Source organism: Musca domestica, unplaced genomic scaffold, assembly GCF_030504385.1.
Source record: "Musca domestica strain aabys unplaced genomic scaffold, Musca_domestica.polishedcontigs.V.1.1 3, whole genome shotgun sequence".
NCBI lineage: Eukaryota > Metazoa > Arthropoda > Insecta > Diptera > Muscidae > Musca > Musca domestica.
Window position 1 is genome coordinate 7,264,189 of NW_026712299.1, and position 17,165 is coordinate 7,281,353.

Consider the following 17,165-nt stretch of genomic DNA (forward strand, 5'->3'; position numbering starts at 1 on the left):
AGCTACATTCTTCCACACTATCGGTTTTCGTTGGCAACAGGATATCAGAGATTCAAGATTCTACAAATGGATGCAATTGGAGACACGTACCATCGCACTTAAATCCCGCCGATATTGTATCTAGAGGATCAAGAGCGTCTGAATTAATGTCGTCAATTTGGTTTACCGGTCCATCCTTTCTCGTCCAAGATGACAATGAGTGGCCAGTAAACAAATGTTCTGAAATTGATCTGGAAGAAGTCAACAGAGAAAAGCGAAAAACTACACTTCATCTGGAGGTACAACCGAACAGAATTCGTAAATTTATTGATGACTGCAGTTCATACACAAAGGTTATTAGAGTTATTGCATGGATTCTGCGTTTTCGGAATTGTTTAAAATCAACACTATCTTCTTCCGGTTGCCTTCAGCCACAAGAATTAGAATATGCGTTACTAGCAGTTGTTTGGCACGTACAACAAGAGTACTTCAAGGACGATATACGTCGCGCAACCAAGAAAAGAGATCCAGAGGGTACTCTTAAAGGTCTTAATCCATTTATAGATTGCTCGAGTGGGATTGAAATCTTAAAGGTTGGTGGTCGTCTAGAACTTGCTCAAATTTCGGAAGGTCAAAAACACCCAATGATAATGCCGAAGGAAAGTAACTTTGTGAAATGTTATATTCAACATCTGCATATCAAAAATTATCATGCAGGCCCAAAGGCATTAGTCTCGCTTGCCAGGATGCGGTTTTGGATTATTAACCTTCGTAGTCTTTGTCGCACTATTGTAAATCGCTGCCCACACTGCATACGTTATCGCCCGAAATTACTTCAACAAATAATGTCAAACTTACCAGCTGAAAGACTTAACCCTGCTCGAGTCTTTGCCAGATGTGCTGTAGATTTCTGCGGTCCCATAAACACGTATTTGAGAATAAAAGGAAGGGTACCATACAAGACGTATATTGCTGTGTTTGTTTGCCTAGCAACAAAAGCTGTCCATATCGAAGTTGTGTCGGACTTATCAACAGACGCCTTCATTGCTGCTCTGAAAAGGATGATAGGCAGAAGAGGCTTGCCAACTGACATTTTCTGCGACAATGGAACAAATTTTGTGGGCGCGAACTCAAAACTTAAGGATCTTAAAATGTTTTTATTTAACGAGAAAAACCAACATCAAATTATTAACTATTGTTCCAATGAATTTATTAATTTCAATTTTATTCCTCCTAGAGCACCCCACTTTGGTGGCCTTTGGGAGGCCGCAGTAAAGTCGGCAAAAGGTCACCTTACTCGAACACTTGCCAACACCCGCCTTACATACGAGGAACTTGTTACTGCCTTAGTTGAAATAGAGGCCATTATGAACTCGAGACCCATATCTCCTCTGTCTTCTGATCCAAGTGATTACGAAGCTCTAACGCCTGGCCATTTCATCACTGGCGGTGCTTTGCGATCACTTCCAGAACAAGACCAGTCCATCAAAAATGTCAACCTACTTGATCACTGGGCACAAATTACAAATATAAAGCAGCGCTTCTGGAAGAAATGGTCACATGAATATATCAACGAACTGCAAGTAAGGAATAAATGGACGAATTCGAATCCCAACGTCGCAGTCAATGCTTTGGTGCTTGTACATGAAGACAACATTCCTCCTCAAAAGTGGCTTATGGGTAGGATTGTGCAAACAATAAATGGGAGAGATGGACGAATACGAGTTGCTGACATAAAGACTACAAAAGGAGTTATACGTCGACCTATTCACAAGCTTGCTTTACTCTTAAATTGAAAGTGCCCTTTCAATGGGGTCGGTATGTTAGGTCTACGCGCCTTTTAAACAGTTTTATGCTGATCCAGGAAAACGCTTCTGGATTTAACATATACCTCAATTTACATTTTTGAGGAAGTGACTCTTTAATAAATTGAAAAAATGACTGATAGTACCGATGTTGTTGGAAAATAACTATCGAAAACATCGAATGTGGCAACCATTGAAATTTTCCCCAAATTTATCATCCACTTCCGAGGATTCTTGCTAACACTTTTTTGTTGCGGATTTCAAAGTTTTTTTTTTTTTTTTTTTGAATACATTTACAAAATTATTTTTAAACCGCCTTTTATGGGGCACCCAACAGCTTTGCATTTCACGCTTTTCATTGCCCTGAAATGATTTTTAAATATTTTTTGGAGTACTTTAATACCTTTGTACGGTGAAGTGATACTTTTTATTGCGGTCGGTTTTTTTTTTTGGTTTGGCTGTGAAATAAAACACCGAAAAAGTAGCAAAACCCGAAACGATTTTGATTAAAACATTGAATTTAGTTGCGGTTTCTGGGATTACTTTACCCCCTCGCCAAAAAAAAAAAAAAAGAAATTACACAGCCACTCTTCTTTCACTCTCGGCTTGTGGGTTATTAGGTAATAAGCATTTTTTAAACGCTTTAAGACAAACCAAAAACGTTGATGTGTGAACCATAAAAAGATAAATGATTTTAATTTCTTTTTTTTTCCTATCTCTCGTCTCCGTTTTTTTGACGTTTGTCTTATAATTTTTGGTGAGTGTGTCTGTTTGTCGTTCACAACATCTCGCAAGATTCCAATGGAGCTTTGAACCTCATTATTATTAATTTCTATTTCTTCTTCGGTATTTCATTTTTCTTTATTTTCTTCGACTTTTTTCGAAATGTTGCCTCAAGTTTAGCAGCACTGTTTACCTTTTAGGTGACTGCGTTGTTAAATGTAATAATAGGTTTGTGGTGTTAGAAATAATTATATTTCTTAAAGAAATATGTAATTAACTTTTTTTTGTTTTGTTTTTATTTTTTTTTCTTTGGTTGGGGAATTTCTCCAACATTATGAAATCTTTTTTTTTTTTTTTTTCAAGACTGTAACTTTATGACCTTTTGTGTTAACCTCTTCGGTTTTGGGATTATGAAAGAGTTGGCTGGGGTTTGCGGATTCAAAAACAAGGAGATGTATGCATCATTAATCGAATAATGGGTTTTTGAAAAAGAAATCCTCTCTGGTATCAGTCCCAGACTTCTGGGTTAACTAAAAGGATTCAAGAAGACCTTAAGGCAAAGCTAGGTAAAAAACCAGCATCCTGGCTAAAAATAGTGCAGGCTGGTCCCAGAGAACTCAGACAGCCCTAAATGTAAAGCTGTATATCAATATACAAAATATTTTATATTGGTCCCATAAGAAATTTTTATTTTGTCAAGAAGCCTCAAATGACAATACCAAAATTGTTCTGATCTCCTCCAACCCTACCATCGACGATCCTACTTTATTTATACCCTCAGGCATATGACTAGAGAGGGTATACAAGAAGTGCAAGAACTTACAACGGAAAGAAAATAGACTCAAAAGAACTGAAGAGTTGCTTCGCTTGGCCGAAAGTGGTGAACTGCCGGATTTTGTTATCTCCGATGAGAAAACATTCGTTGTCCAGAAGTTTGTAAACAAACAAAATTTTCGTGTTCACTTGCCAAAGAGGTCAGGTAAAAATGTGCACCCTCGGTTGACCAACAGAACTCAAGTGCCGGCCATGATGATGGTGTGGAGCGCCATAACAGTCATTGGTCGCTCACTGCTCGTATTAATCGACCGTGGCATCCGAATAAATACCGAATATAATCGCAAAAAAATATTCTGGAGTGTGTACTTAAGCCTTGGACACCCAAACATTTTGGCCGCAGACCTTGGACATTCCAACAGGACTCAGCACTCAGCATGCGCCACCCAAGAATGGTTTACAAAATTAGGTTCCTCGCTTCATTTCCAGCGCACAATGGCCACCAAAATCTCCGGATACCAATCCGTTGGCCTATTGTATCTGGAGTATTTTGGAAAGCTAGGTTGGCACTAAAAAATACAAAAGTGTCGATCACCTTAAGAAAGCGCTTCGCCGGAAATGGGCCAAAATACCGCAGAGCAACATTTGGGCACCGTGTAATGGTTTCATTGGCCATTTCAAGGCCATAATTCGTGCCAAAGGTGACCTCATATTGGTCACCTTTGGAAATCTAAACTTATTCTAAAATTTGATGCTATTTCCGACATTATTTGCTTTCATTCAATTAAATTTAAAAAAATGTAAAAATTATGGCGTTTTACTTTGTTGCAGTTTTTTATCTCACCTTGTATATACTTATTTTGTTACGGGAGCTTTACTAAATACGCATATTGGTGTAGAGTATCATATAAACGACCTCGCCCGACTTTTGACCCTTCCTTACTGGTTTCTGCATAACTTCTCCTTTTGAGAAGAGCTATCAGGATTTTTTAAAGCTACCCAAGTAAGCGATTTCCATGGCCTCTGCTCAAAAAAAAATATTAGTTTTTCCCATATTTTTAATGACAGGATGTGTGGAAGCCCAGCTCAAACCCCCATACTTGTGCTGCGTAAGAATATGTTGTTCTTCAAAATTTCTGAAATGTTTTCCATTGCCCCACCAATTTAATATGAGGTCTATTTATAAGCTCTTTCCATGTGGTTTGACGTGATTAGAAAACTCTTATTTGGGTATGATGATCGTCAATTGGCGGTTAGAATACCTCCCATTTCGGTTACTCATGAGGTAAAAATCTGATCGGGTTTCTCATTATATAAATATCTGATCGGAACAACTTTTGTGTAGGGCCAGTATTTTCTACAGTCCATAAAAAAAGTAGATCCGGGTTTTTGGTATTTTGCAGATTTTTGACTTAAAATCTTAATACCCCACCGCCCAGAGACCAAAAATGAAACGGCATTGGGATCAAATGACTGAATCGAGAGTTCTGAGTGGGTATTTCACAACGAGTGTAATTTGTAAACAAAAATAATTTCCGAAAATTTTGGTGAACAATGTACATTGTACAGAAAATTGAATGAAGCAGGTTTAGAACTCTACTCAAGTATATGGTCCCAGGAAATACTTTCAAATTATATGAAACTTATGGGCCAATTCAATTTACCAACAAATAATGACTGGCCTCTGATCTCGCAATATTTTTTCAATATATTTTTTTTAGTCATTGACAATCTTGTGGTAACTCTTTTGTGGAATCAAATCAAATCAAATTTTTTAAAAAATTATTCAATATTTACTTTTCATCTAATCCATGGGTTATTCAAGAACCTTAGGTTTATAAGCTATGTCTGCAATGATGAGGGTCTACAGCTTCCCCAAATAAAAGTGTCAACAAAACGGCAACGTTTTACAAAAGTCGATTATCCAGTTTTGAGGAGAAGATTTTAAGAACAGGGCCACTTTAAATTCACAAAAAAAAGAACACAGATACCGGAGCACACTTGCTTTTCGTTAAAACCACAGATCTAGCTTCTTATTTGCAAAGTAGCCAAAACAAGTTTCTTTATTTTTTGTTTAGAATGAAAACTTGTATCTTTTTTTTTTCAAAAATTTTTTTTTCTTTCTTCGGAAGTTTGGTATTTCCTTTAGATTGACTTTTTGAATACAAAATTCCAATTTGAAAAATAAACAAAAGATTTTTATTGATTTTCTTGGAACGGAATTCACTTTTAATATTTAAAAAACTTGAAACTATTTTTTTCCAGATTTCACATTTTCACAAAATTATTTTTATGATTTAAATTAAAATTTAGATTTTTTTCTTTCAAAAATATTTCTTAAAATACTTTGAAATTAATAAAAAAAAATATTATTTTATTATAAATTCTCTTTTTCTCCCTCTCTCTCTTTCACACTGACTGACTCGACGACACTTCGTGAGAATTCTGGCGTAAATTAATTTGAATTATTATTTATTTTTGTTGTTATTTTTTTTCCAACTATCCGATATCGCTCAAACTATAATTTACGCGCTTACACACGAATGCCTGCGTTCAAGTCTCGTAAAGAACTAAAGTGTTCACAACTCGACGAATCCAATCATAATTGCCAGTTGCGGTAGCAGCCAAGTGCTTGGGTTAGGTTCATTCTTCGTTGCTTGCTCCTTTGCTCAGCAGTTTCTTGTTGTGGCGAGTGTGCTCATTGTTCGACGATCATGTTTTACATACGGGCAAACCAACCCACTACAATGGCAGTGCAGCAGCAACAAGAACAACAACAATATTAACACCACACCACCACCACAACATAAATTGAAGTAGGAAATTTACCAACTCACAATAATAAAGTGAGAACCACTTGATAGTCAGCCTCCTACATGGAGGGAGAGAGAGCGAGTGAGAGTAAACCAGGGAGAGAAGCAGAGCACAACACATCATATGAGAAAACTAAAAGAGGGTAAGCCTCTTTCCGATAGAGTCAATGCATAGCGGGTCTCAAGTAGTGTTTTTGGTAAACACGACTTAAAGACTCTCCCCAAGTCTTTGTTTTTTCTCTATTTCTTTTCACAACTAATACTCATGCAACTCTCTCACTCTCTGTGGCAATTCTCTTATACTGTTATCTTGTTTTGTTTTTTTTTCTTCATTGTCGATCTCACAGAAAGCAAACAACTCTTGCTTGTGCGATATAAATCTTCATAGTGCATCGCGTATAGATCGATAAAAATAATATAAACTGCCTGCCATCTTCATCGTCGACGTCGTAGTCGTCTTTTTCTTCTTTATGGTTCAGTTCTTTCTTTCACTTCATTCTGAGTGGAGGAATCATATGAAAATAAAGTTTTTTTCCATCGACTTCCTATGGTCGGTCGCAGTCGTTTTTTGTTTGGATTTTTTCTTTCATTTTTTTGTTAATTTAACCTCAACATAAACAATAGCAACGAAGTTGTTTATCATATTCAAAGGAGGAATACAGATCCATTTTTTTTGCGCCAGAAGTTTCATGTTCTCGGTTTTGCCGGGAATTCGTTCGACTAGGCAGAGGAGGCACAGTGGTGTGAAGAGACACTACCATATTTTAAAAGTTGAGGAGAGAAGGCTGGTTGGGTATCAAATCTGCTATAGAGGTGGTGATGCTCGAGTTCATGTTCGAGATGGTATTCGCTGTGAAAGTTTACAACTTAAATCTTCTGTTATTGAATCCTATTCTTTGAGGGCACATAAAAGCTTAAAAATTGAGGAGAGAAAGCTGAATGTACTCGTTTCAGTTAAGCAAGAGATCTGATGTAGAGGTGGAACTTCAGTTTCTATTCGAGATGGTATTCGCTGTGAAACTTTACAACTTTAATCTGATATAATTTACCCTATTCTTTGAGGGCATATAAAGGCCATGATTCCTCTATGGCTTTCGTCGCGGTGTACCTTTCTCATCAGTTATGCATAATACATATTTATATAATACTTTAGAAATTTTGATGGAAGCTTCCCTAAATCCAAAACACATATCGCGCAGAGGTAATGTAAGAAGCACCATTGGTTCTTTTTAACTGAATTTCTCAGAAAATATTTCAATAGTTTTTGAATTTTAATTAAATTGAGTTCAAATTAAAACAGCAGTTACTCCTATTCGAGGTTATATTCGCTGTGAATGTTCATAACTTTAATTCTTTGAGGGCATGGCTCTTCTGCAGCTTTCGTCTCGATGTATCGTTCTTATCAGGTAAGAGAATACATACTTATACCACTGCGGAAATTTTGATAGCAGCTTTCCTTAATCCAAAACACATTTCGCGGAGAGATAATGTGAGAAGTCAAAATAGTTTTTTTAATTAGATATCCGGGAAATATTTCAATAGCTTTTGAATTTGGATCACATTTTGTGCAAATAAAACCGCAGTTCCTCCTATTCGAGATTGTATTCGCTGTAAATGTTTAGAACTTTAATAAGAACTTATAGGAACCTACTAAGAAGGAATTCCAGTTTTGTTCGACATGAGTCGCTGCGAAAATGTACAACTTTAATTCTCTGAGGGCATACATAGTGTATATTTATATACCTCTTTGTAAATTTTGATCGCAGCTTTCCTGAATCCAAATAATATTTTGCGGAGAGGTAACGTGAGAAGAATAAATGGAAATATTTTAAATTGGATTTCCCAGAAAACATTTCAGTAGCATTCAAATTTGAATTAAATTAAAGTTATATTGAAAACGCAGTTCCTATTCGAGAAGGTATTCGTTGTGAATTTCTACAACTTTAATAAGAATTTCTAAAATTCTGATGAGCTGGAACTCCAGTAATTCGAGATAGTATTCTCTGTGAAAGTCTACAACTTTAATTCTTTGAGGACACATAAAAGCACTGCTCTTCTATAGCTTTGGTCTCGATATACCTTTTCTTATTAGGTTACATAATGCATATTTATATACCTTTAGGGAAATTTTGATCAATTTGATTTCTAAATGCAAAACACATTGCGAGGAAAGGTAATGTGAGAAGTGGAATTATTTTAAATTGGAAAATATTTCAATACCTTTTGAATTTGAACCAAAGTGAATTCAAATTGAAACCGCAGTTCCTATTCGAGATGGTATTCGCTGTGAATGTTTACAACTTTAATAGGAACTTATAGAGTCCCGCTAAGATAAAACTCCAGTTCCTATTCGAAATGGTATTCGCTGTGCATGTTTACAACTTTAATTCTATGGGGGCATATAAAGAGCACGGCTCTTCTACAGCTTTCGTGTCGATGTACATATCTCATCATATAAGAGAATGCATATTTATATACCACTGGGGCAATTTTGATCGAAATTTTACTAAATCCAAATAACATGTCACACTGAGTTAATTGGAAATATTTTGAACTGGAGTTTCCAGGAAATATTTCCGTAGCTTTCGAATTTGAATCAAATTGAGGTCAAATTAAAAACGCAATTTCTATTCGAGATGGTACTCGCTGTGAATAATTTCAAATTTAATAAGAATTTATAGAATACTACTGAGCAGGAACTCCAGTTCCTAATCGAGATAGAATTCGTTGTAATTATTTATAATTTTATTCTTTGAGAGCATATAAATGACATGGCTCTTTTCTAACTTTCGCCTCGATGTACCTTACTAATCAGTTTACATAATAAAAATTATATATCACTTTGATCGCAGCTTTTCTGATTCTGAAACTCATATCGCGCTGAGGTTATATAAAAAGCACAATTGGAAATATTTTAAACTAGATTTTGCAGGATATATTTCAGAAGCCTTTTAATTTGAATCAAATTCATTACGTGATCGGAAAGCACACCTTGTGAAGAAGGAGAAGTAAAAAAAAATAAACAAGACTATGCTCCAAACTTTTTCGGTATTGTCAACGACCGTCGACTTTTAATTATAATCAGCTAAAATTCAAGTAAAATTTTGTAGACAAATGTGACTCCTATTCTAGATGGTGTTCGCTGTTTGTATGACACTTTACACTAATTTTATAGAAACCTGTGCATTTGTGAGAGCATACAAAGACCATGACGCACTATAGCCTTCGGACCTTTCATCTCACGATACACTGTAAACAAATATGAGATCCGCCTGTGAAAATATTAAAAACTATTCTCGAGACTTTCATCGAGCACGTTGGAAATGTCCAGGACTTCCTCAAACTAAAAAATTTAAACAGCTTTCGACTAGAAATAAAAAATTACTTCAAATTAATTATCGTAGAGACAAATGAGATTCCTATTCGAGATTATATTCGCTGTGATCGTATAACACTCTCATCTGGACTTATAGAACCCCATGCTATGAAGGTATGGGAAGTCGTGTTTCAATTATAACTTTTGTCTCGACGTAACTACTTTCTCCTTCTCGTTCCTTCTACGTCATATATTAGGAGTTTGGTTCTGATGAAACTGGAAAAGAATTGATCGGAACTGGTCTTAATGCCATGTGACCTTACAGTTTAAGATAATTCAAGAGAGATAGTGTTCGCTGTGAATGTTTACAACTTAATTTTATGAGGGCATATAAAGAACATGGCTCGTCTATAGCTTTCGTTTTGATGAATCTTTCTCATCAGATTACATAATACATATTTTCAGCTTTCCCAAATCCAAAGCACACATCGCGCTATTTTAAACTAGATTTTCGAGCAAACATCTCAGTAGATTTTGAATCGAAGTTAGTTCAAATTAAAACCGCAGTTCCTTCCATTAAAAAAACTTATAGAATGTGAAGACGGAACTCCAGTTCCAGACTCCCTCTATTCGGAGGCAGAAATATTTAACTCCAGCTCCAGGTTTCACCGTCATAGGGTTGTATATCCCAAGGCTTTCTTTCAGTCGTCGTAAGAAATGTTTCACAGATTCTCGACTTGAAATCAAAATCAGTTCAAATTCCTCTTCGAGATGTTATTCGCTGTGATCGTATACCACTCTCACCCTGGACTTAAAGAATCTTGTGCAAAGAAGTTATTGGAAGAAGCTTTTTCACCGATTACACCGCAAAACTTTGAATTAAATAACGCTGGGGAAATATTGATCAGAACTGACCTAAATGGGTCTCGGACTCGATCGATTTCCTATTGCCCCATAACTAATCCAGTTGTTTGGGGACAATCTTTCAGCGGCTTTAGACTTGGACTTAGCAAACAGAGGAATTCAATGGCATATTAATTTCGGGAGGTTTGGCGAGACATGAAGGGGGGAATTCACTGGAATCTTCAAGTTTTGTTTTTAAAGGTTTGAGTATCCTTAATAGGCCGAATAAGACATCTGCCCAAAATTAGATATATGTTTCAATATAAAGCATCAAATATGTCTGTGACTTTTGATTTTGAACAAATTCAGTTCAGAACTCCTATTCCCGATGGCATTTGCAGTGATCGCAAGCGACTTTAATCTGATCTTATAGTAACATAGATAATTCAATTACTTTTTTTTTTTTTTTTTGGAGAAATTTCAGGGCGGGCCAGCGACTTGTGACCAATGTTTAATTTCTACCAAATATATTTTTCTAAAGGGACTTTTCTTGAAACGTCGGAACGATGTCGATTTTTTCCCGTTGGGTGGGTACGGTGTAAAAAATATCATTGCCTAAAAAAGTGTTATGGCTCGGTCACTCGAAGTTCTGTTTACAAGCGGTACATACTAAGCTGCAACCTCCGAAGATGAGATTAACGGCAGATAAATTGCTTTGAGAACAGATATTCTTAACCTGGACCACGTAATAAAACACGGCTTGCGGACTTTGAATAGGATACAAAACTTTGGGCAAAAGAAGGTCTTGTTACCATAAAAAAAGCTATTAATTTTTTGGTTTTCAGCTACACCAAATCACTGTCACCCTTTGTGTGTAGATGGCTGGATAGAAGGATGAATGGATGGCTTGGCTATGTATGAAGTGAAGTGTATAAAGCAAGCAAGAGTGTGGCGAAGGCGGCCGTGGCATATAATGTGTGTTTTTGTGGAGGCAATCATTGCAACTTTATACCTAAAATATTATGCATGCTTGTGCCTGCCTACGGGATCTCGAAAACAAAACGACAATTGAAACGAGAAAAAAAGCAAACTCTTAGGAAAATAAAATACAAAAACGCTGGCTATGAAGTTAAAAAACACGATCGATCATTTAGGTTTTCGAGCGAGCAGGCGATCAGGCTGCTAAATCAGGCATGTGTTTGTATTCAAACCATATTCCATAGACCATTTAATATCGGCGTACACACACAAATAGTGTGGTGTGGTGTCTTCTCATGCAGTTCTATTCAGTGTGGAGTAATTTTTTTTGTTCCTTTTCCATCCATACAGATGATGTGGTTGGTTTCGTTCTTAAGTTTTTGTCGATGGAGCAGCACTTTATCATTAGCTACTGCTGGGCAAGAGGCCAATAAACAGAAAAAATATATAAAGTAGACGACAGCCCGGCAAGCAAATGCAGGCAAGGCTTGCTGGAAGGCAAGCAGTTGGACCATCACACAATCAGACATCACTCACATTTTAGCCCCAGGTCGTATTTGTCTGAATGTCTGGTGGTGGTGTTCTCGTCGTCGTCGTCGTTGCCATCGTCAATTTCTTGCCAGGAGGCTACTGCAGTATGGGATAAATGCGTGAGTTAGTGAGTGCGGATCAATGTAGTCTAAAGTCAAATGTACCTTGGCAATTGGACGATGATGATGATGGCTGTGGAATTGTTCTGCCACTGCCGTTTTTCAAAACGTTTTTTTTTTTTTGCTGACAGCCAGTGCGAGCGACTGCTGCACCATTTAAATGCTGGAGTTAAATATTTTACTCCCTTTTTCTGCACATTCTGTGTGTATGAGAGACGACATGACTTTATTCGATTATATGGCAATGACTCGGCCAAGAAATTACGCTGACATTCAACCAAATTAAACATGATCGTGCAAGATCGAAGAGGGGGGTTCTGCAAAAATCATTGCAGTAAAGAAAGTGTATATTGTGGAGAATTAATATTTGGAAGGGTTCTTAGTCCGTGCAGTTTCAAAAATGTGAGAATGAAGTTATTTTAGTTGTCCTCCGGGAGTCGTCTCAGGCTCTGCAAATCTTTGCGAGACATTGGTAAATTTGTTGGAAGAAAATAAATTAAAAAGTATCGGCCGTTATTGTTGATAGATGTGTACCCTCAAGCCAATGTAGGATTATTGAAATATATTTTGACTTCTGTTATGATTATTCACATCATTGGGCCTCTATGGAGTGGGTTCCGATGGAATGGACCAACGGTTCAAAGATGGAGTGTGGCACGGGAGGTGGTGTCTTCTGTGATACCCTTAATGTTCGTGAATCCTACAAGCTTGGAAACAACTGTAGCGTATTTCAGGCGGAAATCGTTGCGGTCAAAAAGGCCATAGACCTGCTGGTCACGAGGAGCATTGAGGTCAGCGGTCCGGTGACTATATATGTCAATAGTCAAGCGGCACTGAAGGCCTTGAGTTCCTTTACTATCGAGTCTAGGGCTGATTTGAACTGCAGGGAAGCTTAGGAAAACACTGGGTTATCCATCAAGCTCTGTTGGGTTCCTGGACATTATAACATCCCAGGCAACGAGACTGCAGACGAATTGGCCAGACTAGGATCCGAATCAACTGCAATTGAAGTAGACAACTCGGTTAAACCCTCACTGTGCCATTTCCTACAGGTTATTCACAGACATTACTCTGAGAAAATCCAACAAAAATGGCTGGACGAAATGGGATGCACCATCCCCAAAAGAATCTGGCGAACAAGGTCGTTGATGTCATTGTCAAAACCTGATTTAAAACTTGTGGTGGGTATCATCACAGGTCACTGTAAGGTGAGGGCTATGACTTCGAAATGGGACAGCGACGACACTGACTACTGTAGGATCTATCAAGATGAAGAAGAAATCGAGACAGTCGAACACATGCTCTGCCACTGCCCAGCACTCATTAATGTGAGACACAGGCTAGTGGGAGAACTAGTGTCACATGACCTGTCTTCTTTTTCTAACACTGACCCTATAGTAATCCTTCAATTAGCCAGAAGATTCAATTGGCTAAAGACGACACGGCAAACTCCTCAGCCGTAGCTCACATTCTACAACTTTACCTTTTATCTTCACCTCTTCTACCAATCACTTTTTCCTCTTTTCTTAACATTCCTTTTAGGATGAACACAATGGACCTATAGCTCTCCGAGTGGAGCGGTTGTTATATGGTAACCGCGCGTCCTGCCCTGAGGTACCAGAAGGAATGTTCCGATCTCTACCATCTTTATATCAGATCTTGTATTGATGGAAATATTTATATGTTCCAAGTCTGAATGGAATCGGATGTTAATTTCGCGTTTTATAAGCTTCATGGATATTAAAAATTTTAACCCTTTGTGGGGGAGGTACCAGAAGGAAGGGACCGATATATCCCATCTTCACAGCAGATCTTGTGTTAGCAGAAATAATGGGATGTGCGAAATAAGAAGAGAACCAGGTGCTTATTTCAGATTTTATAATCGTTCTGGATATTCAAAACTTTGACCCTTTGTGGGGGAGGTACCAGAAGGAATGGTCCGATCTCTACCATCTTTATAACAGATCTTGTGTTGATGGATATATTGAAAAGTACCAAGTCTGAATGTAATCAGAGCTTAATTTCGTGTTTTATGAGCTTAATGGATATTCTAAATTTGGGCCCCTTGTGGGGGAGGTACCAGAAGGAATGGTTCTACCTCTACAATCTTCACAACAGATCTTGTGTTGATAAAAGTAATGGGCTGTGTGAAATATGAAGAGAACCGGATGCTTGTTTCGGATTTTATAATCATTTTAGTTATTCAAAACTTTGACCCTTTGTGGGGGAGGTACCAGAAGAAATGGTCCGATCTCCACCATCTTCATAACATATCTTGTGTTAATGGAAATATTGAGATGTTCCAAGTTTGAATGGAATCGGATGTTAATTTCGCATTGTATGAGCTTCATGGATATTCAAAATGTTGACCCTTTGTGGGGGAGGTGCTAGAAGGCGTTAGCTTGTGTTATCAGAAATAATGGAATGTGTGAAATACAAAGAGAAGCGGAAGCTTATTTCGGATTTTAAAATCGTTTTGGATATTCAAAATTTTGACCCTTTGGGGGGGAGGTACAATAAGAAACGGTCCGACCTCTACCATCTTCATAACAGACCTTGTGTTGATAAAAATATTGAGATGTGCTAAGTTTAAATGGAATCTGATGCCATTTCGCGTTTTGTGAGCTTTATAGATTTTCAAAATATTGACCCTTTGTGTGGGAGGTACCAGGATGAGTGGACCAATATATTCCATCTTCACATCAGCCCTTCGGTTAATAAAAATATTGGGATGTGTGAAATTTGAAGACAATCGGAATCTTACATCACATTTTATAAGAGTTGTAATTATTCAAAATGTTGACCCTCTGTGGAGGGAAGTACTGGATGGAGTGGGGACCGATATTGTCTAACCTAGGAATGATGCAAATATTTGCAAAGTTAGAGCAAAATCAGATTATCATTTCTATTTCTGTGCCGTAAAATATATTTTTGTTTTGAAAATGTCGACCTTTTGTGGAGGAGGTACCATAAAGTGTGGACCGATATTACCCATCTCCGAACTCGATCTAAGTTTGACAATATTATTACGATGTACGGAGTTTGGACCAAATCGAATACTTCCTTTTAGAGTTATCTTCGGTACTAGCCAGTCAGAGCGACAGACGGACGGACATCGCTAGACCGCTTGGTCCAAGGAGACCTAGGGTCTAAAGCCGTTATTTCGGCACGAGACACGTTTTGGCCGCATCAAATGATATATAGCCTCTCTAGCCCCATATGGCTGAGGGTATAAAAAGGTATTGCTATAACGGATTCAATTCCATCAAATTTCCGCAAAATGGTATCATAAAAATTCCTTTCGAATCACATTCCCTTTTTGCCACCTAATCATTTACCTTCGGTAGGACAAGTTTAGTACACAATAAAAATCCATTTCCTGGCACTTAACTCTCACATCCTTCTCATCCCCTTCCCATGAAATTCATTATTTCATTAATCACCGCTCTTTATTATCGCTCCCTCTCTCTTTGTCAATCATAAAATTGCATTTTCATGCCATGCCATACCAGGTTATTTAATTAGTATTCCCATTATCCATTGATCTGTTAATATGTCATCATCATTTCAAAACTCATCGTTTGTCTGTCTGTCCTCTTTCGCTGTTTGTCCCCACTTACCTAGTTTCCAACTAGACTAGAATGATATCGCCCCGCATAATCCTTCTTAATGGGATAATTACAGTTGTGGGTCAGTGTGGAATAGCTGCCAATGTAATTGCCGTTTTCTATAATTAAAACAATTTCCTTTGCTCAATTCTAATGACAGATGATGACAATGCAATGCAGGGATGGATATTCAATTGCGGCATTGGAATTATGTAAGAATAACCGGTAATGGTTGTGGTGATGAGAATATTTTAAAAACGGAAAAGTAGATGACGTCTGAGATCATTAGTAGATGTCGTCTGAGGTCATCTACGGTAGAATAGATGTTGCCTGAGGTCATCTACAGTAGAGTAGATGTCGTCTGAGGTCATCTACAGTAGAGTAGATGTCGTCTGAGGTCATCTACGGTAGAGTAGATGACGTCTAAAGTCATCTACAGTAAAGTAGATGACGTCTGAGGTCATCTACGGTAGAGTAGATGACGTCTAAACTCATCTACAGTAAAGTAGATGACGTCTGAGGTCATCTACAGTAGAGTAGATGACGTCTGAGGTCATCTACGGTAGAGTAGATGACGTCTGAGATCATCTACGGTAGAGTAGATGACGTCTGAGGTCATCTACGGTAGAGTAGATTTTTTTTTTTTTTTTTTTTATTAATTTTATTTATTCATATAAAATCATGTACAATTCAGAAGTCCCGCGAAGCCATAAGCTTGTCTGCAGGATTAACTTAAATGTAATTTGACTATATACAAATTTTAATAACTATTCAAAGTTCAGCTGTAGTATGGTTTAAAAAAATTTACATTATTATAAGAAATATAAATGTATGTTAATTCTTTCATAATCAAAAAATATTAAGAATTTATAAGAAATTGTTTTATCAGTTTTTTCCTTTTCGGCTTGTTTCTTATATTTAGTATAGATATTGGTATTGAATTCATTGTTGTTGGGACGCTTACATTAAGCGATCGTTTGCCGTAATCGTTTTTGAAGCATGGTATCTTGAATCTTCCTTCAGCACGTCTTCTGGTGTTTTGAGTGTGATCTATCTGCTGCAGGTAATTTGATTCATCGTAAAATTCATTCAATATTGTTGTCTTATATAAGTTTTCTATGTTCAGTACTCCCAGACGTTTGTGTAGATTTTCATTGTGATCTGATCGATTGTTATTTGTTGAGGTAGTGTTTGAATTAGCATCGTTTGACTGTTGTTGATTCCTATTAGAGCGATGTAAACTTTTAAGAAGAATTTTAAGCAGGCTGTTCTGTGCTGCTTGAAGGGTTCTGCAGTTCGAGGCGTTTCCCCAGGCTGATATTCCATGACGTAAATAAGATTCGACAAGGGAAAAATATGCTTGCCTTAGCACTGTATATGGGGCGCATGTACTCAGATGATATAGAGCGTATGAAGACTTGCGTAGTTTGCCTCTAATGTTATCTATTTGAGGTTTCCATTTCATGTTGCAGTCTAAAAGTATTCCAAGATATTTAAAAACATCTACTGATTCAATTTTTGTGGTGCAAATTTCATTGCTTTGTAGATTATCGTATTTATTTTGATGAAGACATTCGTAGTTGTGAAATAGTATGGAAATTTCTGTGTGGGGAATGTGTTTCGGTCGAAAATGCATGATTTTAGTTTTTTTAGCGTTTATAACCAGCCCATTGTCA

The 17,165-nt window shown here is 37.2% G+C and overlaps 1 protein-coding gene across 2 annotated transcripts in view; it reads right to left on the reverse strand.

The window, feature by feature from the left end:
* LOC101894472 (tyrosine-protein kinase Btk29A) overlaps positions 1-17,165 on the reverse strand; it is a 347,714-nt gene that overhangs the window by 131,480 nt on the left and 199,069 nt on the right. The window contains exon 1 of one of the 2 annotated variants that reach the window (XM_059124742.1): positions 5,079-5,321. The exons of the other annotated variant lie outside the window; for it this stretch is intronic. The gene's annotated coding sequence lies outside the window, so the exon portion shown is untranslated. Of the gene's footprint in view, positions 1-5,078; positions 5,322-17,165 lie in introns of those variants that run through there. 2 annotated transcript variants of the gene reach the window in all.